Genomic DNA, 22276 nt, shown 5'->3' with positions numbered 1-22276 from the left:
GTTTTAAAAACATGTGAGAAATACTTTTTAATAACAATGACAAATGTATATAGATTACAACCTCATTAAAAATGTGTGTTAATGTGGAGAAATATTGGAATTGTCTATGGAGAGAGTTGTTTGAAAATCAAAGGCAGTTTTTAAACTTTTTTTTGTAAAGTTAATATCTAATTTTCTTTCTAACTTTTTATTGTAAAAACTTTCACCTTTTTAAAAAATATTTTTATTAGTTATTGATGGATCTTTTAAAATTTTATTTATTTGCTTATATGTGGTGCTGAAAATTGAACCAGTGCCTCACACATGCTAGGCAAGTGTTCTACCACTGAGTCACAACCCCAGCTCCCAACTTTCACCTTTTTAAAAAAAACATACATTTCTTTTTCAGCAGAACCCAGAAATGTTCTGCTGAGCTACAACCCAAATATCTTTTTCAAATATTTTATTTTGAGACAGGGTCCTGCTAAGTTGCCTCCTGCTTCAGCCTCCCAAGTTGCTGGGATTGCAGGTGTGCACCACCATGCCCACCTAATAAACAGAATTTTTACAGCAAACACCTGCATTACTGCTGCTTTGATTCTCCATTGACATTTTAATATACTCAATTAATCACACATTATACTAAATTAATCCATCTTATTTTTGATGCATTTCAAAGTAAGTTGCAGAATCAGTATACCACTCCTTAATGACTTCAGAATTCATTTCATTAACTGGAATTCATTATTTGTACCTTTTGTCTTTCAGGCAAAATCTTATACAGTGCAATATACAGACATTGTGTACATTTGGTAATTTTTGACCAATGCATGCACCTGTAGTTTGATATTTAAGAATCAGAACTGGAGGGTGGACTTTAGCTCAGTGGTAGAGTGTTTGCCTAGCATGCATGAGACTCTGGATACTGCAAAAGAGAGAAGGGAAAAATCTGAAAAATGGAAAGTTCTCATTCTGATTTTTGTTTGTATATTTATGTATTTTGTAGATGAAACCCAGAGCCTCACACAGGGCAAATGCTCTACCACTGAGCTACATCTCAACCCCTTTTTCCAAATCTTATTGTTCAATTGATATTAGTGTAAAATGTCTTCTACTGTGAGCAAGTGAATAGCAGGCCTGTGCCTATGATGTTGGCCTGGGCTGAGTCTTGTTCAGTGAATGGGATTGAGGCAGAGAATCTAAAAGTATTTGTCATCCTAGATTAGGAATATCAGTGGTAGTGTAGAATGAAAGTCGGGACAAAGGCTCTTATAAGACACATCAGGGCAAGGAGGCTGCCTGGCTTGTCTTTTAGGTATAAAACTCTAGCAAGTGACCATTAGCACAGGAGCCTAAAAAGGCACTTGGTTCACATTTACTTTCTATCATATTGACTTGCTTCGTTTTCATTACAGCACTTAGGAAATGTTCTTGTTTGTTTGTTTATTGTCTGTTTCCAGAATGTAAGCTCCTCAGAGCAGAGGCCTCTTCTGTCTTATTCCCTGCAGCATCCAGCACATGGTCTGTACTCAAGAAGAATTTGTTGAGAGAATGACTCACTGTTCTACTTTCTAGATGGGGAAAGGAGGCCCCAAAGAGGGGAAGTGACTTGCCTAAAGGAGGAAGAATCCTTTACTTTCATCCTCCAGCTGTCCTTCTAGTTCAGTCCTTTGCTCATGAACCCTGATTGTTGAGATATCTATGGGGTGACTGAAAAGTGCCTACCCCTCTGTGTACCCCATGGGCTTGGTCTAAAGCAGAACAGGAAGCAAGAGGGCTGTAGCTTCCCATTTGGGTGGGCCTGGGTCTGGAAAGCCTGTCTCTCTCCTCTCCCTCTCTGTTTTTTCTCTTTTCCTATCCTTTCCCAAGACAACCCATAACTCTGCTGAGGGAAAGTAGGTTAGGGGGGAGGGTAGCTTCTGGACACTCCAGGAATTGGGTAGGATGTTGGGCTAGGCAAGTCTCCACAGGTAGGCATCAAGGATGGGACTCTGTTCTCTTCTGATGGAAATAGTCTGTGCAGTTCCTGTACTGAATCTTCCTTTCCAGTCTCCAAAACCCTGCCTCTCCTGGTCTGATATTCTATGTCACCTCTGCAGGCATACCACAAATGCTCTGATCACATTGTGCTTGTCTCATGGGGATGGGAAGAAGCGCTTGCATTTCCTGAGAATGGGTTGCTTGCCAAGCTGTATGTGCCTATAATTCTCAGTACAGCACTGGGAGGTTCCAGGAATAGTAGTAGAGGGAGGCTCTGGTCACCCAGAACAGGACAGTCTGGAAACCAGGAGTTCTCTAACTGTCACACACAACGGTAACATTTTCCCCAGGCGTGGTCAGATGGGATAGGGGTTCTTTGTATGGTCTAGATGGGGTAGGGGTTCTTTATATGGTCTCAAGGATGACAATAATTTTTAAAATTTCTTCTCCTTAGTGCTAGGGAGTGAATCAGGTCCTCACACATGGAGCTACATCCCCAGCCTTTTTTTATTTTGAGACAGTCTCCAGCCCCAAAAGTTTCTGAGGCTGGACTTGAACTTGCTGTCCTCCTGCCTCAGTCTCCTGAGTCACTGGGATTATAGTCATATGCCACCACACCTGGAAATAGCTATTCTAATTAGTAAATATAAGTTGTTTCCCTGCCCCTCTTGTGGGCCCATGGTGAGATGCTATGTCTGTATATTCTATACAAAGTGCTTGTCCTTTCCCTTTGTAAACTATATTTGATGTGGATTAAGCCAATATGAACAGCTTACATATATTTATAATATATATTTAAGTAGCCAACCCCTTTTATGTTAATATAAATAAATTCAAATGAAAATAAATAAAAGAAACATTAAGAAATAAGTGTCAGATATAGATGAGATAAAACCATGCTGATGTGGTTGCTGCACTTCTAGCTACCCAGGTACTTCCTGCACTTACAGAATTTTTCAAGATTTTTTTTTTTCATACTCTTTGAGTTCCAGTGCAAGTTCTGGCCTTGCACTTTTCCACTTAGTGTGCTTTTCCATTTGGAGTTTGAACTTTCCAGGAAACACTGTTGGATGTGTGGGTGTCGCCCTCATTGGCTGCCCCAGGGGTCTGATATTTAGGAGACAGGACAGTGGCCTCTGGGGCTGGGTTGTTTATCCTATCTGGCAGAGGTGCCTTCAGTATCTGTCTCATTGATAACTATGTACTCTGGCCCTGCTGAAAGGGAGCAAGAGTCATAACTCAAGGAGGGATTTCCCTGCTGGGGAGGGGATGGTCTGAGAGAGGCTCACCGCAACCCAGTAATCCCAGACTGTTGCTCAGGTTAGCACATACTAATTTACTCCACAAATAAATGGGAGTGGGGAGGGGCATTGAGTCCACTGTTGGTGCTCCAACAGGTGGGCCTAGGGATGGAAAGGCATCAAGCTAGAAACAGCAACTGATGTGGGCTCCTTCTCTGGCGGCAATACGTTCTTATGGTACCCTCCCTTCCTTGAAGAGTCGAGGCTGGCCAGAGCTTTCCCTAGGGCGCTCCAAACGTGGGACTCTACCAGTCGGTTGTGTGTGAGGGGATCTCGGGGTGGGCGGGCTTGGAGGAGAGGCCTGCCTCAACCCACCCCGGGCACCGCAGGACTGCGGTCTAGGTTGAAGGATCCCCCATATCTCTTCTTGTGCCCTGCTGTGTAATCTGCTTCCAGCCACTCACACGGTGCAGACCACCGAACGTCCAGAGGAACCTGCTGGTGACCACACCCCAAAACGTTTTACTTGCCACCTAATAGATAAGATGTAAATTAACTTGAAGCCACAGATGACCTACCTGCAGCACCCACAGTGCGGCGCCTGGAAAACCGCTCCTGCCATCGCACTGACAGATGGCTTCCGGACGCCACACGAGGGACGTGATGCCCAGGGCTCCAGGAAGGGATCCACACCCCGTCCCTGGGTGATGCACATCCTGGTCCTCTCCGCACTTTGATCCTCTTCCCCGCCCCCTCCCCCATCCCCGGCAGGCCTATGGCAAGAGGTAATCCCCTCCCCGCAGAGCACCACGTGTAGTGCTTTCACCCACCTCCGTGGCGGACCAGGACCAGTATGAGCATCTCGAAAAACGGGGAGATTTCCCTGGGGTCGGTGGAAATGGCGTGGATTGGCTTGATGTAAGAGAGCACCCACGGAGCCAGGCACGATCTAGGGACTTGGCAGGTTCCTCTCTCCCCTCAGTGAGATCCTTCGTCCTTTGCCTTGAAGCAATTAGGGACGGTGGGGAACGGGGTGGGAAGGACGACGAAAGAACCACTTTTGAAGAGGGTTGGAAAGAGGGCTTTCGCTAGGTATTAGCGTGACTTGTGCCTGGCCTCATTTTCCGCCTCTGTAAGCTGGGAAGAAGGCTCACGTCCAGGGGTCTGGGGACTGTAAGGAAGCGGAAGACGGAGGTGCACTTGGCAGCCGGCACTTCTGAAACCCAGCTTTCCGAGAAACATTGCGCTGCGGTGGGGCGAGCCTCTCCCGGCCTCTGAGATTATGATACCCGACTCCGCGCCCCGGGCGGACCAGCAAGCTCTCGGAAGCGCGCAAGGGCGGGGCCCACGAGGGCAGGAGACGCTCGTACGGTGTCGACCAATCAGCGCCCGTCTCTGAACGGCCAATGAGGACGCGCCTTACAGCTAACACCGGGTCGGGAGCGAGGCTGCAGCGAGTGCGGCGCTGACAGGGACGCGCGCGCGATCCAGCTCGGACCCCGGGCCAACGCCGCCATCACCGCTGCCCACCCAGTCGCTCCCTCCGCCTGTTTCCCTCGCCATGGAGGCGAGGCCGCCGCCGCCGCCGCGGGGCTCCGGGCCGCGGGCCGGGCGGCGGCCCTGAGGGCGAGTGGCGGGCCGAGACGCAGCCGCAGAACCCAGGCGGAGGCGCCGTCCTAGTCCCCAGTGGTCCCGCCCAACGCCCGACTTGGTGAGTGTTGTGTCGCCGCCGCTCGGGTGGGCTCCGGAAGCGGGGGCGGCTTCGGGTGCGGGTGGGAGGGGTCCCCATATCCTCCTTTTCCCGGTAGAATCCCTCCGGCTTCTGCAGTGGGATCCGGCATCCCTGCGCAGTGGGGAGGGGGAGGGGGGTCCCCGGAAACGTGCAGGACTGGGCACCGACCCCTCTCGACTGCCCTGGAACTTTGCGTGCGTCCTTCTAGCGCCAGGCCAGGGCACTGCCGTAGTTCATTCTGTAAGAGGAAACTTAGAACAGCGAGAACAGCATTTGCTCTAGTTCATTTAATAGGAAGAAAGGAAAACTCCGGACAGGATAAAATTTTGCTCTTGCAGTGACCAACTTTTCTTTTCCTTAAAGCCCCGCGCCCTTCCCGGCCGCCGCCCGTCTCCCAGGCTCCCCTCTCTGCTGCCTACTCCCAACTGTTGAGGATGCTTAGGAAGGTAAAATAGGGACTCAGAGCTGCTCAGAATTCATAGTGAGCCACTTGAGAATACACATCCCCTCCCTTTTTATTTCCGGGAAATTAAAAAATCTTTAAAAAAATTCTAATATATTTCTTGAAAATAAAAATTGTAATGGCAGAATTGAACCTAATGTTGAGGTTTTGTGTGTGTGTAGTATGTGTGTGTATTTTGTCAGTGATGATATTGTGAGATAGGAAAACAGGAATATTCAGATCCTTTTAGGCAGAGTAAATGTCTTCAAAAGCCTTTGCCCAGAATAGGGATTCCTGCTCTCAACCAGTCATATCTCCCCAGAGATGGTTTTACTTGCCACCTGCTAGCTGTTGAGGCAGCCAGAGAACCAGAAGATGGTGGGTGAGAGGAGGAGTGAGTAGGAAAGGCCGAGCATCTTCCTGCCTGGCCACTCCTTTGAAAAACATAGATCTGATGCTGTCACTTGTTTACTTAAAACCTCCTTCGCTTTCTTTTTCTCATGGGATGAATGAAGCCCAAAATGCCTTATCAGGTCAACCAAGGCCCTTGACACTCTTGCCTCAACTTACATTTTTACTTTAGACTAATCTCTCATTTCACCTTTCTTTCATTCCCTCTCTGGCTATTCAGAGCTTTTTGACCACTAATAATATTGGGAGATATTTATTTTCTTTGATCATCTTCCACCTGTCCCTGCTAAGCTCCATGTGTTTCTTTAAAACTCCCCTCTCACTCACTCCCCCTTATCCCCCTCTTCTCACTCTCTCTCAAACTCGAGGGAGGGCTGGGGTTGTAGCTCAGTGGTTGAGCACTTGCCTCCCACATGTGAGGCACTGGGTTCGATCCTCAGCACCACATAAAATAAAGATATTGTTTTTATCTACAACTAAAAAAAATGTATATCTTTCCCTCCCCACTTTTAAATTTTGAAACAGGGTCTTGCTTAGTTGCTGAGGGTCTTGCTAAATTGCTAAGACTGGCCTCAAACTTGTGATTCTCCTGTCTCAGCCTTCTAAACTGCTAGAATTACAGGCATGCTTCATCCTGCCTACCTAGCTCTTTTCATTTGAGAAGCTTCTTAAGGGCAGGAGCTGTGTCTTGTTCACTTTTTCTTGCTGGGAAAATCCTGTTGTCTCCTAGATCCTTTCCCAGTACCCAAGATAATTTTTCACTTGTGTTTCCTGAAGGCCTGCTTGGAGTGCATGCCCAGGACTTTTACCACATCTGATTTCTTATCTTCTCATGTCCATCCTACCCAGCCCCCATAAATATTCATCAGTCAAGAACCAGTACTTCCCACATCCCACCGACTTCCAATCTGCTTGACTAAAAGGCCAAAAGCCACTCACTTTTCACCTCTGTCTGCTTAAAGTGATCTTACTCATGTGCATTGATGGGTACCATCAATGATCCCCATTGGCTATTCACTGTATACCTTGTAGCCACTTATTTAGCTTGTGGATGAAATACTGAACCAGAAAAGCAAACCCTCTTACCTAACTATATTTGTGGGCCTTCTGTTTGCAAGGCTTAGTGCTTGGGATACAAAATGAAAGTGATGAAGTCATGCCCTTACCTTGAAGGAGCTCACTCTAGTGCAGGGCAGGGAGATGTTAATAAATAATGGCATAACAGATATTACTAGAATGTAACAATAATCTGTTGTTTTTTTACTTGCCTATGACAGGGTTGACGTGAATTCTCTCATTTAATTATTTCAGTGGTGGAAATTGAGGCCTTACAGTTGAAGGTATAGTCAGATGAAGTTATAGTCAGGATTTGAATCTTGATAGTCTGTTTCCAGAACCTCTGCTAGGTTGTGCAGGGGATAGTCCCTCCCTCCTTAGGTGGGAAAACTTTCTTGGGATGGGCCTTTAGTCCTGAAGGGTGCATAGAAGTTTGTGCATGGTGGACAGTGCACATAGGAAAGAGAGCAGCACCAGCAGGCTTGGAGGGAGAAGGACTTACTGACCTTGGGAACTGGGAAGAGGTTAAACAGGTGATTGGGTAAAGTTAAGAGGGCTGGAAGATGAGATTAGGGTCAGCTTGAAGTATATGTAGTGTGTTTAAGCACTGGAAGAGTCACTGAAGGAAGAATTTAAAGGCGGTCAGGGACTTTGAGTGGGCTTTGTAAAGGTCACTTGGGCACATTTGGAGCTAATGCTGATACCTGTGCAATTTAGGAGGCAGTGACCAGACCCTACCCAGGTAAAATCATATCCTTTTAGACCCAAAGGAAGGTATAAAGAGAATTCTGCTCAGTTTTGGGAAGATATTAATGAGTATGAGAGAGAAATTCCAGCAGTATGAAAGGGTATTTAGAGAAACAAATTGCCCTCCTGTTCGGACCCCAAGTCTCTTGTCTCCTAACCTCTTCTCCAGGGACGGCTGAAGTTTCCGGTTTGTGACCCTTCTATAGACACTATTCCTTTATAATGCTTCAACATAGAACAAATTCCACCATGATACAGACCAGTCACACCTTTAAAAAAATTAACGTATTTAGGGCTGGGGATGTGGCTCAATGGTAGATGCTTGAGGCCCTGGGCTTCATCCTCAGCACCGGGAAAAACAAAAACAAAGCATATTTAGGAAATTATTTCAAATCAGTACCTATAGAATTGTTCATTCTTTGTATTGACATTACCTTATTTTATTTTATGACTGTGTATTTGCACATGTAGCTTTGTGTATTTATAAGTAGTCTTCATGTTCAACATTTGTTTCCATATTTTTCTCTTACAGCAGTGCAATACAAAGTACATATTTTGTTATGAGCTCATGTATAAATTTTCTGAACAGAATGCTTTTATAAGTGGAACTACTTGATCAAAAGGTGTGTCCATTTTTTAATTTTAAACGTAGTCATATTACCACTCTTTGAGGTAATTCTACCAATTTATTCTCTCCCCCAAATGTGAGTGTGTCTCAATGGATTGTCATCAGAATATCTAGCAGGATCATCTGGGATACTTTTTCAACTTCCACATACCTACCCTTCTCTTAGCAGCCACTGGCACTCATGTCATTCTAGCCTATTTCTTTTATTTATTTATTTAAGGCAGTGTAATGCATTACAATAATACACATATAGAGCACAATTTTTCATGGTTGTATACAAAATATATTCATACCAATTCATGTCTTCATACATATACTTTGGATAATAATGATCATCACGTTCCACCATCATTTCTAACCCCATGCCCCCTCCCTTTACCTCCAACTCCTCTGCCCTCTCTAGAGTTCATCTATTCCTTCCAAGCTCCCTCTCCCTATTCTAGCCTAGTTCTTTTAATTTACTGAGGGCCACATTGAGGCTCAGAAAGATCAGAGTGACTTGTACAGGAAAAGCAGTGTTGGATGGTGATGGCTTATGTTTTGCAGCTCTGATATTTGTGTATGACCATTATCTTTCTGGAGGCACTTAGCAATTTGTAAACATTGTTGCATTATTTTTCTTTATGTGAAAAAAATGAGATACAGGTGAAGTTGAGTTAATAGCTGGGAAGTTGGCCAGATATAGAATCATGTTTTTTCAGTTCCAGCATAGTAACTAGTATATGTTTTCAAATGCTAAGGGAAGAATTTTTTTTTGTGTGTGTGTGTGTGTGTAAATGCAACAAAAATAGCAATAATACAATACAAAGTTAATAAAACTGAGCAGAAACTCACAAATAACCCAGTGTTAAAATTTGTTTTAACATATTTTCTACTGAAAAGATAATCCATTAAGTATAAAATTATATTTACTCTAAATTTATCTGTTTGTGTCCATGTACATTGATTTTTTTAGTTGTAGTCAGTACATACAGATAATTTTTGAATTGTTGATAGCATAAAATATTTTATATTTACTCATTTATATATCCAAAAAAAAAAAGAGAAGTATTTGAACAAGGGCACTCAGGTTTATAAAAGTACCAATTATTACAGTAAAAAAGGAAAAAATAAACAGACTGTACAAACTACAGCTTGTTCAAATACTTCTTTTTTTTTTTTTTTGATTATTTTCTTGGACCCTTACCCCTCCAGTATGCTCACTGTATCAGAGGAATATTTTATCGCTGAATTGTTACCTTTATTTAAAGGTTGAACTACTTTACAACACTGTCAGCAATTTTATATGGCCCTGATTCTTGACAACACAGCTAGTGCTATCACAAACAAATACCTAATATTTAATTATTTTATTAATTTGAAAGAAATGTTGATTGAGAAAAGTTTAATTTTCTTTTCTTTTTTTTCCCCCAGTACTGAAGATCAGACCTAGGACCTTGTACATCCTAGGCAAGTGTTCTACCACTGGGCTATATTCCCAACCCTTTATTTAAAAAAAATATATATATATATATATATATATATATATATATATATATATATATATATATATATATATATATTTGTTGATAGACCTTTATTTTATTTATTTATATGTGGTGCTGAGAATTGAACCCAATGCCTCATACATGCCAGATAATCCCTTCTGCTCAGCCCCAGCCCCCTCAACCCTTTTTAAGTTGATTTTGAGACAGGGTCTTGCTAAGTTGCCAGATTGGCCTTGAACTTATGATCCTCCTACCTCAGCCTATAGCTGGGAGAGATTATAGATATAATTTACATTTACTGAATGAGACAGATATTAGGAAAATATAGAATGGGATCATATTGGCATAAAATGTAAGACTAGATGCTGTTCTGTTGACTATACCAGGCATTGTGCTGGAGGAGGAGATACCCCAGAGTAACATGGATATGATTTCTGTCCTCATGGCACTTAAGGGTTAGTGCAGTAGACAGAAATTAATCACTTTGTGGTAATTATAGATGTGGTGGATGTAATCAGAGGAGAAGAATAAGGTGTCTAGGGAGTGCCAGAGAAGTTCAACAGTTAAGCAACATTTGCAAAAGCCCTGAGCTGGGAAGGGATTTGGTAGCTCAGGGCAGCGCTTCTCTTACTTGAATGTGCACATGAACCATCTGGGCATCTTGTTAAAATGCCAAGTCCTGATTCAGTAGATCCGGGTGGGACTTGGGATTCTGCATTGCTAACCACCTCCTGGGTGAGGCGGATGCTGCTGGTGGGTGGATCACACTTGGTGGAGCAAGGCCTAATTGAGAGGTTGGTGAGCACCTGAAACTGACTGATCATGGTGAGCAGGAAGTGGCAGGTGGCTTACTGTGACATTGGAGCCATAATTCTCTGCCCTGACTGTGCTTTTAAATTAACCAGGGTTAATTTAAAAAAAGAAAAAATAGGCATGCAGATACCACACCCCTGATTGTTTTTTTATTTAATTGGCCATAGATAGGGCCTGAGAATGTGTATATATATTTTAATTTTGCAGGTGATTCTAATGTGTCATGGTTGAGAGCCACTGGACTGGAGAGAGGCAGAAGTCAGAGTTGAGGGCCTCATGTGCATACATGGATTTTGGACTTTATGTTGAAGGCAAAGCTAAGCCACTGAAGGATTTTAAGCAGGAGATTGAGCCCGTCTGATCTGCAATTGTAAAAATTCACTATGGCTGCAATCTAGAGCAGTAGTTTTCAGAGAGGTGGATATGACAGCTTACTGAGGTGCTGGAAGAAATTTTGAATTTTCATTCATTTTTGTCTAAAAAAATAAAATAAAACATTTAATTTAGGGATTGTCATTGGCATATTCTTGAGTGTGTAGATTACATAATGTTAGTGTTAATGTTCAAGTACAGAATTTGGGGTGTCCTGAAGGAAGAGAGGGAGTTCTTCAGTGAGCAGAGTTATACTCATCCATTCAGTGGATTGCAGTTTTTTGTTTTGTTTGGTTTGGTTTTGATAGTACTGTTGGACCCCTGGCCTTGTACATGCTAGGCACACACTCAGTCATTGAGCCATATCCCCAACCCTTTTTATTTTATTTATTTTTGTCATACTGGGCATTGAACCTAGGGCCTCACACACTGAGCTATATCTCTAGTCCTTTATTTTGAGACAGGGTCTCATGAAGTTGCCCATGCTGGCTTTGAAGAGATTGTACATTACTTTGATTTATATCTGTATGCCTTCATTTATCCCAATAAATCTTAAATTTGGTCTTCTCACGTTATCTAATAATTCTTGGAAGTTCTGTTCATGATTTCTTAACATCATCTCTCTGTGATCAACTCTATTTTCAAAATTATATATTTTGTTTGCATTGCCTGAGGTTCTGTCTTCCAATTGGTTTAGTCTGTTGGTGATGCTTTCTATTGAATTTTTAATTTGGTTTATTGTTTCCTTCATTTTAAGGATTTCTGCTTGTTTTTTTCCCTGCAGAATCTCTGCCTCTTTATTGAAGTGATCTTTCACTTCCTGTATTTTCTGTGATTTCATTCCGTTTACTGTTCTTTACTTTGCAGATCAATTTAACTGTGTACATTCTAAACTCCTTCTCTGACATTGCTTCCACTTTGGTGTCAATGGATTCTGTTATTGGAGTATCTTGGTTTGTTTGGGACAACTTGTTTCCTTTTTCATGTTGTTTGTATGTCTACCCATCCAACAGTGTGGATCTGAGGCAGTAAAGTTTCTACCCTGTGGACTTACAGTGTCCCTGAATGTTTCCAGTACTTCTCTTATGGAGAAGCTGCCTATCTGCTTTCTTGGTTTCATGGCATGGCACAGAGCAGCCAGAAACTCAACCTCCTCTATTCCGCCATCTTGTAAAACCTCCCCAGGCTGGCTTTGAACTTGTGATCCTCCTCCCTCAGCCTCCCCAGTAGTTGGGGATACAAGCATATGCTATGACATCCACTTGCCACATATTGTTGTTTATTTTATTCACTTTTCATTAAACTAACCTGTAAAGGTTTCAAAATGAATCTGCAAAGAAACCAATGATTGAAGAAAGAACTGATAATGCAAGCACAAGCAAACAAATAAGATGGCAGAGCTGATATTAGTCTTCTGTTATGAACTCTTGATTAACTATTAAATTACATTAAAGAAATGAACTCATTAATATGGAGAATAGAAGCTTTTATGAAATATGGATTTATAAGAAGCTTTTATGAAATATGGATTTATAGCCTTCGTTATTCTTTCATTAAAACAACCTTGAGATGGTAATTAATAAAATAGAGGGCTATCACCAGTACTAAGGCATTTGAAAACTAAACATCTGGAATATAAAGAGTTGCCCACCCCTTTCCCCAGTGTTGAGGATGCTAAGGATGTGCTATACCACTGAGCCACACCTCAGCCCCTACTTTTTTTGGTGCCAGGGACTAGACCCAGATGCACTGAACCACTGAGCCAGATCCCCAGCCTGTTTTTGTGTTTTATTTTGAGACAGGGTCTCATTAAGTTGTTAAGGCGAACTTTGAACTTGTGATCCTCCTACCCCAGCTTCCTGAGCCACTACTTAGCTCATAAACCAATGTGCCTGGCTACTTTTTTTTTTTTTTAAATGATGTTTAAAGTTATAAGCTATTCAGTCAAGTGCTTTGCAGAATTTCTGGTTCTTATGAAAGACAAAAAGGTACATACCATTAGCAGGTTCTTCTCTTACCCCCCAGGCCCACTTAAACAAACAAGACTGATTTAATACATGGAAAATTACTTATCAAGAAGCCAAAATGCATTCTTTTTTCACTAAATAATGTTGGAGGATGCATAGGAAACATTGCTGAATTTTTGAACAAATAATATTAGAATAAATTTGATTCCCGTGGCATGTTCCTGTAATCCCAGATATGTGGAAAACTGAGGCAGGAGGATCCTGAGTTTGAGACTAGCTTGACTCTCATTCTAATAAGACCTTATCTCTAAATAAATAAGTATTTGAACAAATTTTGCAGGGTGAGAGGTTTGGTATACAATGAGTCCAGGGCTGCAGGTATAGCTCAGTGGTAGAGTGCTTGTCTAGCATGTGCCAGGCCCTGGGTTTGATTCCCCAGCACTGGGAGGGGGAAAAAAAAAAGATTAAGCAGCTTTTAGCATGAATTACTAGAGTCTTTTTGATAATTGAATTCGGAAAGAACCATTTCTTTTGTGAGCTACTGGAAGGCATACTCTTTTTTCTTTTTAAATATTTATTTTTTAGTTATAGGTGGAGACAAAACTTTATTTCATTATGTGGTGCTGAGGATCGAACCCAGAGCTTCATGCATACTAGGCAAGTGCTCTACCTCTTAGCCACAACCCCAGCCCCTGGAAGACATACTCTTAATAGTGAATAATTTTCTTATTAAGAACATTGTTATTTGGAATAAGTGTTTAAGTGAAAACTACTGACAAAACAGTTACTTTGATTAAAAGAGAAATTCATTCATTGTCTTTTAATGGGCAAGCTGTCGAATCAGGTTGTCCTTCATTAGTTGTGTTGTGTTAGAGTTGTTGATGACTTATTTTCTTTTTAAAAAATGCCAGCTGGCCAGGTATGGTGGCACATACCTGTAATCCCAGCAACTTGTGAGGCCAGCACAGGAAGATTGCAAGTTTGAGGCCAGCCTTGGCATTTAATGAGACCTTGTCTTAAAATAAAATAATGTAAAAGGGCCTGGAAATGGTAGCTCAGTGATAGGGCACCCCTAGTTAGGTTCCATTCCCAGTACTTGAAAAAAGAAAAAAGAATAAAAGGAAGAAAAAAAAAAAAAACCAAAAAAAAAAACCTCAGCTGTTGGTCTCCTTTCTATTTTCCTGACACCCTCTCCACATCTTTTAAAAATTTCTTCTCTTAATCTAACTTCCATGTATGAGAGAAAACATCCTACTCTTGACTTCCAGAGTCTGGCTTATTTCATGATGTTCTCTAGTTTCATCCATTTACCAGCAAATGACATAATTTCATTCTTCTTTATGGCTGAATAAAACTTCATTGTGTATATATACCACATTTTATTTATTCATTTATCTGTTGACAGTTGCTTTAACTTGCCTTTTGTGAATTGTGCTGCTCCAAACACTGGTATGCATGTAACATTGTAGTATGCTGATGTTAGTTCTTTTGAATAAATACCAAGGAGTGGAATAGCTGGGTCATGGGGTGATTTCATTTTTAGACTTTTGAAGAATCTCCATACTGCTTTCCAAAGTGGTTGTACTAATTTGCACTCCCACTAACCATGTACCTTTCCCTCACATCATTGTCAGTATTTATTATTATTTGTATTATTTTATTTTCCTTTGATACCAGAGATTGAACCCAGGGGCACTTAACCACTGAGCCACATCCCCACCCTTTTTTATTTTTTATTTTGAGACAGGGTCTTACTAAGTTGCTTAGAGCCTTAGCCTCCAGAGTTGCTGGGATTACTGGTGGATACACCACACCTAGCTATTATTTGTGTTCTTTGATTTCTATTCTAACTGATGTGAGATGAAATCTCAGTGTAGCTTTTGATATCCATTTCCCTGACTGCTAAGGATGTTGAACATTTTTTCACATTATTTATTGGCCATTCATATTTCTTCTTTTGAGAAATGTCTGTTTAGATCATTTAACCATTCGTTGGTTGGGTTGTTTTGAGGTGTTTTTTGAGTTCTTTATAATATTCTAGATGCTAATCATCTCTTGGAAGCAAAGCTGGCAAAGATTTTTCTCCCAGTCTCTTCTCTTTTCACATTCTTAATTTTTTCCTTTGCGGTGCAGAAGCTTTTTGATGCCATCCCCCTTAATGATTTTTGGTTTTCTTTCCCTCCCTTCCTCTCTCCCTTTCTTCTTTCCTTCCTTCCTTTTTGAACCAGGGATTGAAGCCAGGGGCACTTAACCATTGAGCCACATCCCCAGTCCATTTTATTTTGAGACAGGGTCTTGCTAAATTGCTTAGGGCCTAGCTAAGTTGCTGAGGCTATCTTTGAACTTGAGATCCTCCTGCTTCAGCCTTTGGAGCAACTAGGATTATAGGGAGATGCCACTATGCTGGCTCTTGGTTTTATTTCTTGAGAAGATCTAGAGGGAAGGAGGAGGGGAGACAATAGGGAGGTACTGGGAATGAAATCTACCAAATGTGCTATGTCTACATACAAATATACCATAATGAATCTCACTTATATGTAATTATAATGTAGTCATTAAAATAATAATGTTAATGACAGTGGGAGATCAGTAGAGTAGAGGAAGCAAATTAGTGGGAGAGAGGAGGGAAAGGGAAAATACTGGGGAATGAGATTGACCAAATTATGTTATATGCATGTATGTATCCCATTATTATGTATAATTATAATGCATCAGTTAAAAAAAAAAAGCCAACTGTTGCCAGGTGCAGTGGCACACATACCTATAATCCCAGCTATTTGGGAGATTGACACGGAATATTATGAGTTCAAGGCCAGGCTGGGCGATTGATTGATTGATTGATTGATTGATTGATTGATTTACTTTTTAAAAAATATGTTTTTACTCTTGATAATTTTATTTTGTCATTTTCTTTTTTTTTTTTTTTAAAGAGAAAGTGAGAGAGGAGAGAGGAGAGAATTTTTTAAATATTTATTTTTTAGTTCTCAGCGGACACAACATCTTTGTTGGTATGTGGTGCTGAGGATCGAACCCGGGCCGCACGCATCTCAGGCGAGCGCGCTACCGCTTGAGCCACATCCCCCCAAGGCTGGGCAATTTAGTGACACACTGTCTCAAAATGAAAATAAAGCTAGGCACACTGGTATACCCCTGTAATCCCAGTGACTGAGGAGGCTGAAACAGGAGGTTTGCAAGTTTGAAACCAGCCTCAGCAATTAGCAAGGCCCTGTGTCAAGTTAAAAAATAAAAAAGGCCTGGGGATGTAGCTCATTGATAAAGTACCAATAAAGTAAAATATACACACACACACACATAATAATAATAATAATAGTAATAGTAACAACAACAGCATATATTAATTAACTTAAAAAATGACGACTGTTTAGGACTGGCGATGTAGTTCAGTGTAGAGCACTTGCCTAGCATGGGTGAAGTCCTGGTTTTGATCCCAGCACTACCCCCTCAAAGTCAGCTTTTTAGCATAAGTGTGATACATAGCAAATACCATTTGAAAAAGTAATCCTTATTCTGTATCTTCAAGTAAAGGTGTTATTTAAATTTTTTTTTTTTTTTTTTAGTTATAGTTGGACACAATACCTTCATTTTATTTTTTATGTGGTGCTGAGGATCGAACCCAGTGTCTCGCACGTGCTAGTTGAGTGCTATACCACTGAGCCACAACCCCAGGCTCCAAGTAAAGGTATTATTTTAATAATGAACATGAAAGTAACTTATTTCTTTTTAGGAAAAAAAGTGCTATGGGAAAGCATTTTCCCCTTGATACTTTAAAAAAAAAAAAAAGCTTTACTGAAATATAATTTACATACCATAAAATTCTGTGGTTTTTAGTGCATTTATAGAGTTGTACAATCATAACCATTATCTTATTTAAGGGCATTTTTATCACTCCAAAAAGAAACTATGTACTCATTAGCTTCACTCCCCATTCTGTCCTCTCTAGTCCCTGGCATATACTAATTTTTCTGTCCTGTGGATTTGCCTAATCTGGGTATGTCATAAAAACAGAATCATATAATCTGTGGCCTTCATTCTACTATTGAACTAAATCCCTAGCCATTTTTATTTTTATTTTGAGAGAGAGTCCTGTTAAGTTGTCTCAGCTGACTTCCAACCTGTAGCCCTCCTGTCTCAGCCTCCAGAGTCACTGGGATTACAGGTATGCACCACCACACCGGGATCTTTGTTTGTGTATTTATTTATTTATTGGTACTAGGGATTGAACTCAGGGGTGCTTTACCACTGAGCTACATCCTCAGTCTTTTTAATTTTTGTTTTGAGACAGGATCTCATTAAGTTGCTGAGTGTCTCACTAAATTGCTAAGGCTGGCCTCAAATTTGTGATCCTCCTGTCTCAGCCTCCTAGGGGCATGCACCACCATGCCTCGTTCTGTGTTTAATTTTTTGAGGAATTGTTAAATGCTTTCTAGAGCATCTACTCCATTTTACAATCCTAGCTGTAATTCTATAAGAGTATCCATTTCTCCACATGCCTGTGAACACTAGTTATTGTCTATCTTTTTACCTCTAGCCATCCCAAGTGGGTTTGAAGTGAACTTGCCTTGTGGTTTATATTTGATTTCCCAAATGATTTATGATTTCAGTATGATTTTGTTGTACCTATAAAAATTCTTATAATTTTGCACATGAAAAATTTGGAAATGTATTTTGTAACCTGATAAAAATCTCCAAATATATTTCTAAAATAAGTTTTAGATAATCTAATGAAATAAAGAACCTAGGCATTGATTATTAGCAGCTGTTAAAACCATTATGGGTGGCCATGTGGCTCAGTGGTCAAGTGCTCCCGAGTTCAATTCCTGGTACCCAGCACCCCCTCCAAAAAAAACAAAAACCCAAAACACAAAACATTATGGAGCTTTATAATGGGCCGGGGGGTCAAGCTGACAGTATTCTGATGAATCATAACATCTCTGAAATTGGGACAACCACATCTTTTATTCCTTCTGTGTGATATAGTGGGAAGAACATAACATTCATGAAATATTGCTCCCCTCTTCACAAAGCAAATCAAATCTGACTCAGATTAAGCTTCTAGATTTAACAGTTTATAAGATGCTATTAGCAAATTCAGAATGTGAGAAATACTATAGAACAAATGAATCATTACTGCAAATAAACATAAAAAAAGAGTAAAAAAATTATTACAGTTTAAAAAAGACTCAAGACATATTAACTAAATGTAATGTGTATACCCAAACCAGCATTCAGAGATATTTATGAGACCATTGGGAATATCAGATGATTGTTTTTTTTTTTAGGTTTGATAATAGTACTGTAATTATATTTATTTATTTTTGTGTGTGTATGTGGCGGCGGGGGGGGAAGATATTGTATTTAAAAAGGAAGACACTTTTAGAGACAAGTACTGAAATTTTTATGAATGAAATGATATGATGTTTGCCCCAGCACCATAAGAAAAGAGAAGAAGGAAGATGTACATCTTTAGCCAGATTTAAAGGAAAGTGTTTGTATTATTGGATGGTAGAAAAATAAATATCACAGTTAATAAGCATAGCCACAGTGATTGTTCCTTTTGGACCCATGTTTCTGTTTTGGCTCTGTTAGCCATTAAAACCAAATATTGACTTGAAATCAGACTTTCAAACTTATGACAAAGTGTTATAAATGAAATTTTTTGTCAAACATAATGAGAAATACTTAATCATGGATCACATAAAAAATGGGTTTATATCAGTATTTTAGTGGTATCAATACTATTATTGTGATCATGATTCTGTTTCATTTGAAAATTAATTTTTTGAGGTATTTACATATAGATTAGTACCTATGCCATAGGTAAAGATATGTTGGGGACATTTCTCTTATTTATTAGTAGGTAAGCAGTCAAAATTTTTGGTTGTCAGTACTGTGGAAAACAAACTGGGCAGATCACAGAGATTTATTTGGTGATTTGAGCAAATTTGACAAGTGATGATGGTGTTATGGAGTGCTGATGAGAGATGTGGAGATATGTGGTCATATACTTAAGTATGATTCAAGAAGAAGCATTAGTAGGGTTCCAGATTTTGGGGTTTTTGGAAGACATGTTGGCAAATGGAGCTTCTGTGTGTAGGAAGAAGTTGAAATCCGGCTCCTGTGAATTGTGCAGGCAGTTTTCAAATATTGATTGACAAATAACTTAACCCACAATTAGTTTTCAAACATTGGTTGACAGACGGCTTAATGCAATATTGTAAATGCATTGATACTACTCATTAATAAAGAGAATGCCTTCCATTGATGTGTCAGCAGCACTGTTACCAGAATATTGTGGAATAGTTCCAGGATTTCCGATGTTCTTCTAAAAGAAACTGAGGGCCCTGGTCTTTTATGATGCTTCTGTTCTCCTAGTTGCCCTTTCTGTGTCTCCAGTGATGTGAATGCTTCTCCCACTTTTCAGGGAGTAAGGCCAATCCCTAAGTCAGTGCCTCTACCTGCACTCAGCAAAACTCCCCATTGTTCCCTACTTCCTGTCTGGGCCTTTGTTAGCCCATACCCTTTACTGAGTTCAAAGTGACCTGCTGGTTCTTTCTTTCTGGTGTGTTAGCTAGAATGGACCTCTCAAGTCCTTAAGTCTAACTCTCACAGATGAGAAGCAGAAGCAGCCCAGGGAGACTCCACCTTACCCAGGGTCTTGCTGCTAGCTGGTGGGTCATGGAAAATCCTTTTCCTTCCTGTAGTTCATGCCCAGTTAGCAGTAGTACCACTGCAGTTGTTCTGAACCTCTAAGGCAGGGATTCTTAGTAGTTGAATAACTACTAAAAAAGAAGAAAAACATGATTTTGATATGTTTTTAGTTTTTATATTTTAAAATTATGGTTAACTTAAAATTGTGGGTTTTTTTAATAATTAATACTTAATACATGTTAAAATATGTCAATAATACTAAAAATATATAGTAAAAGTTAATTCTGTCTCCTTCCATCTTCCCTCTTCAAAGACATCCCTTTCTACAGATACTGTGACTAGTACTTGTAAAATCTTCCAGATATATTACATGGCTATGCGATGTAATAGTTAAATAACTATATTTGATATTTCAAATAACAATAAAGGAGGATATGTTTTAGCAGATTAAGATGTGCTCCTCCTCTTTTCCTTCTTGTTTGTTTTTTTGGGGCTGGGGATCAAACCTAGGACCTTGTGCATGCTAGAGAGGTGCTAAATATGCCTTGGAAGATTGTGTAAGGAGGTTTGATTGAATTTCCCAGTGTCAGTGGAAATGGTTTCTTAAATCAGTCATACTTATTAAGTTAGTTTTCAAAGGTTCTACTTTAAGAAGGGCTTTTGTAGAGCAAGTGGTAGTTAGTAGAGCAGTTTAGTTATGTGTGAGTTTTCTAACGTTGGGGGGGGGCTTTTGTATATGGAAAGGACTACTTAAAATTACTTGGTTTTCAAATTAATGTTTAATTTATTAAAATGGCAAGTTAAAAATCTAATTTTCCTTTAGTTTTGTTATTGTAAGCATAGTAATTTTGTTTGGAATAAGGAACAACAGTTTTCACTTTTAAAAAAGTTAATGTTAATTTAATAGTTTAAATTCCTTCATACTCTTTACTCAGTTAATTAAATTTCCAGAGACATTTAAAATACACTTATACATTCAGTCTGTCAAACATAGTCAGTCCTTGACAAGTCAAACTTGAGATCAGTGCTTTTCATTAGCTAAATCTGAATTACCAGCACTTAAAAAATATTTATCCTAGCTCAGCGCCAGTAATCACAGTGACTCAGTAGACTGAGGCAGGAAGATTCCAAGTTTGAGGTCAGCCTCAGCAACTTAGTGAGACCCTGTGTCAAAAATAAAAAGGTCTGGGGATGCAGCTTAGTGGTAAAGCACCCCTGGGTTCAATACTAGTTCTTCCTCTCTCCTGCAAAAAAAGAATCCTAAACATAACTCAAAGTATTTGTACTATGTCTTTGACATACTTCATTTTATTGCTCACCATTTTCTTCTCACAGTTGTAGTGTCACTCAAATGTGGAGGACAGATTTACTAAGTCAGAGAGACAGGTTTTTTGGACTGAAAATACAGGACTATGGTACAGTTATTGGTCAAGAGATTTAAGACTGGGAAAATGCTCTGTGTTTTTAGGATAATCCTACTTAAGAGGTACCCTTCTTTGTAGGAGAAGCCTAAATGTGGTCTCAATGGCAGAATCCATGTCCAGAGTTTGTTTTGCTACCCTTTGTACTTTTTTTTCTTTTTTCAAATGAACCCTTTAATCATTCCCCCAAATCAATTTGGATTTTGTGTTTCTTTCACATATTTTTTGTGAGGCCTATTATTTTAATTTTGGGAGTTGGATTGATTAGGGTTGCATGTCAGGTTTTGTGAACTTAGACAAGATACTTAACCTTTCTGAGTCTCAGTTTCCTCACCTGGTAAATATCTGTCTTTCCTTCCTTGTGGTTGAGTCAGGATCCAATGTAGCTATTTGAATTAACACAGTAACATTTTACCTTCCTCCTCTTTTTTTTTTTTTTTTTCCCTTTTTGGTAGCAGGGCTCTTTACCACTGAACCACGTCCCTAGCACTTTTTAATTTTATTTTGAAATAGGGTCTCATTAAATTGTTGAGGGTCTCACTGTGTTGTTGAGGCTGGCCTTGAACTTGTGATCCTCCTACCTCAGTCTCCAGAATTACTGGGTTTACAGGTGTACACCATCACCCTCAGCTCCAGGAAAATGTGGTCATGGGATGGGGGGATAGGAAGGGAAAAGAATTGAGTAAATGCAATAAGCTATGTGGTCTTTACTTTTTGAACTATCTTCCCCTTAGTTGTATGACACACTGTCCTCATTTTTTCCTGTGTCTCTGGCTTTTCCTCAGCTCCCTCATACCTTCCTTCTTTGGCCACTCTTAAGACTTAGCAAGATATTCATCCTCAGCCTTGTGTTTCATGTGTTTCATCTTCCTTGCTAATCAAGAGAAATTGGTCTACAGAACAGATATGGTTGATAGCCAGCAACCTGCTTGCCTCCTCACTGGGCTAATTCCAAGTCTCCTATGATCTACTCAGAACTGACCTCATCTTCCCTTTAAATATGTTATTTTTATAATCTTTGTCTTGATGAATGGCATAACCTAGAAACTTACACAGAAAGCTTGGATGATGATGTTTGTCTGGTTGGTAATACATTCTTTTTTTTTTTTTTTTTAAGAGAGAGAGAGAGAATTTTTTAATATTTATTTTTTAGTTTTTGGCGGACACAATATCTTTATTTGTATGTGGTGCTGAGGATCGAACTATGCCAGGTGAGCGCACTACCGCTTGAGCCACATCTCCAGCCCGGTGATACATTCTTGTCCATCTTATATCTTTAGTATTTCTCAAATTAGCCTACTTTTGCCCATCTCTTCTGTCCATTAGTTTAG

General features: G+C 40.1%; 1 protein-coding gene across 4 annotated transcripts in view; it reads left to right on the top strand.

Annotated features, from left to right (window-relative positions):
• Positions 1-4627: 4627 nt before the first annotated feature.
• Ptpra (protein tyrosine phosphatase receptor type A) overlaps positions 4628-22276 on the top strand; it is a 127406-nt gene continuing 109757 nt past the window's right edge. For 2 of the 4 annotated variants that reach the window (XM_040275396.2, XM_005320535.5), the window contains exon 1: positions 4628-4911. The gene's annotated coding sequence lies outside the window, so the exon portion shown is untranslated. Of the gene's footprint in view, positions 4912-9629; positions 9666-22276 lie in introns of all 4 variants that reach the window. The other 2 variants (XM_078051519.1, XM_013356486.4) reach the window with 2 other exon arrangements.

This window comes from Ictidomys tridecemlineatus, chromosome 5 (assembly GCF_052094955.1).
Source record: "Ictidomys tridecemlineatus isolate mIctTri1 chromosome 5, mIctTri1.hap1, whole genome shotgun sequence".
Lineage (NCBI taxonomy): Eukaryota > Metazoa > Chordata > Mammalia > Rodentia > Sciuridae > Ictidomys > Ictidomys tridecemlineatus.
Note: the sequence above shows the minus strand (reverse complement) of the source record. Positions and strands in the feature narration are given on the sequence as shown.